This window comes from Chrysochloris asiatica, unplaced genomic scaffold (genome assembly GCF_000296735.1).
Source record: "Chrysochloris asiatica unplaced genomic scaffold, ChrAsi1.0 scaffold00004, whole genome shotgun sequence".
NCBI lineage: Eukaryota > Metazoa > Chordata > Mammalia > Afrosoricida > Chrysochloridae > Chrysochloris > Chrysochloris asiatica.
The window spans coordinates 39947447-39949974 of record NW_006408522.1 but is presented as its reverse complement, the minus strand read 5'-3'; positions in this window follow the sequence as shown (position 1 = coordinate 39949974).

Genomic DNA, 2528 nt, shown 5'->3' with positions numbered 1-2528 from the left:
AATTCCTATTTTGTTGAGTGTTTTTATCAGGAATGGATGTTGGATTTTGTCAAATGCCTTTTCTGCATCAATCGATATGATCATGTGGTTCTTTTATTTTTTCTCATTTATATGGTGCCTCAACCCACAGCGCTACGCCGGGATGCCTCTCACACCAGTGAAAAAAAGCCGACCAAGTAGGACACACATCTGCGTCTCCCGTATAGGGTTTCCGAGGAGCGGCTGGTGAACTTGAACCACCAACCTTGCGGTTCAAAAGGTTTTGCAGTGTGGTGCCTCAACCCACAGCACTACACCAAAACCCCTCTCAAACCAGTGAGAAAAGGCAGACCAAATGGGACACACATCTGCGTCTCCCGTATAGGGTTTTCACGGAGCGGCTGGTGAGAATTAGCAGTGTGGCACCTTAAGCCACAGCACTATTCCAGGACTTCTTTCAAACCAGTGAAAAAAGGCAGACCAAATCCGCGTCTCAGATTGGGCTGAGTGTGTGGGTTCCTGGCAGAAGTAACCACCAGCGGTGAGGGTGGGTCGTGGCCACTTGGCTAAGCCCCTACCTCTATTCACCCGAATGTAGGTGGGCAAACCGTGAGCGTACCTATTACCCAACACCAAAGAAAAAAATAAAATCGAAACCACACAAAATCGGCAAAGTATACTGTGCACCTTTTTTTTCCCAAGGTTCCCGCGGGGTGTTTCTGTGTTGTCTCTGCGGCCCCTATTTTGTCCTGTTGCTTGGTCTAGCCAAGGATGTGGGCTCAGGCCTCTGAGCCTGGTCGGCAGATTCAAAAGTACGTGATTTCCTACCTCAGCTCCAAATTCCACAGGCTATAAGCCTTCAAACCTTTAAACTATTCCTATCTCTGTGGGTCTGAGTTTTGGAGCTCTGTCTTGCCTCTTTTTTCCTGGAATTCTGAGTTATTGCTGACGGTGACCGTCACTACACCTTCACCATTGTAAAATCTTTTAAGATACCTTTCTATTGGATTTCATTCTGAGAGTTAGTCTTGTTCTAAAATATATTTTATACACATTTTTCATTCAAGAAATGTTATATAATACTATAATAATTGGTTTACTTGACTATCTTATAAAATATAGAATTCTTGAGATAAGGTATAGTCTAATGGTTACCATAGTTCAGGCACAAAATAGGTTTTAATTAATATTGGCACTTGGCATATAATCACCACCACAAATCGATACATGCTAAAAAAACCAAAACACAAAGAACAACTCTTAAAGAAAGAGCAAAAATAAAGGAATGTGAAATGCTTAAACACAGAAAATTATAGCAACCAATTTAATTATTTTTTTGGTTTATAATATGTGAGCTTTGGGAAACAAAGATCTTTTTTTTTTCAGCTAAGTTTTATGATGATATTTAGTCCTAGCAGAGGCCAGTAATCTATTCTAAGACAGTGACTCTTATTTGTAGTACTTCAAGTAAAATATTAAAATACATCAAGATTACGTCCTGGGTATGTGTAACTTCATGAAAATTTCTACAAAGATTCTTCAATAGCTCAGTAAAGAAAAACTATATGAAAATTTATTTGAAACTTCAGACAAATTTTCCTCTAATCAAAGGTAGTAGGCTAATATTAGTTTCATCATATTTCCATCCCCCAATTTTTTCATTTGACACTAAAATAATTTTATTGCATTTGATATAAAAATACCATTTTTGTGCTTTGAAAAGGTGAAAATATGCATGATAAAACATTTGTCAGCACAATATCCACATTTACATTTCATGACATTGTGTACATTTTCATGTTGGTCCACCATTATTGCTATCCTTTTCCAAAATATTCCACCACCATTAATGAAATTGTCATTTTTTAAAAATCAGAAATATGTCTGTATTAATCAAGATCCAGAGAAAGAGTGTTCCCATTAATTTTTTTGTTTGTTCTTCATTCATTTGTAGAAAACTCCCTAAGCACCCAGGCAGCCATAAGAACTCTAGGGGAGAGAGAAAGAGAGCATGTAACACTTGCAATTCCCAAGATAAAAATGAAAAGAAACAGTATTATTTAACAGACTTTACAGGAAGGAAAAGGCACCCTGGTAGTTTAGTGAGTTACGCATTGGGCGGCTAACTGCAAGGTCAGTATTCAAGTCCACGAGGTGCTCCACGTTAGAAGGATGAAGCCTTCTTCTTTCTTTAAAATTTACAGCCTCAGAAACCCCATGTAGGGTTGCTGAATTGGAACTGACTTGAAGGCACATCACCACCACCACCAATGGGAGGTAACAAAGTGTAAACACTTTAAACATAAAATATGAATTTTGAACTTTACATAAACTCCAAGTATAGTCTTGAAATAAGGATTTTGCAAGTAGTTAAATAATCTTCTCCATTTAATTCCCTCATTTGCTCTTCTTTCCTGTGTCAGATTTGATTGACTTACTCTATAAAGCCTTCTCTGATTCCTATAGCACTTAAATGTCCCTAGTTCTCACTTGAGTTTGTATGTTGTTGTTGTTAAGTGGCATCGAGTCGGTTCCGACCCATAGCGACC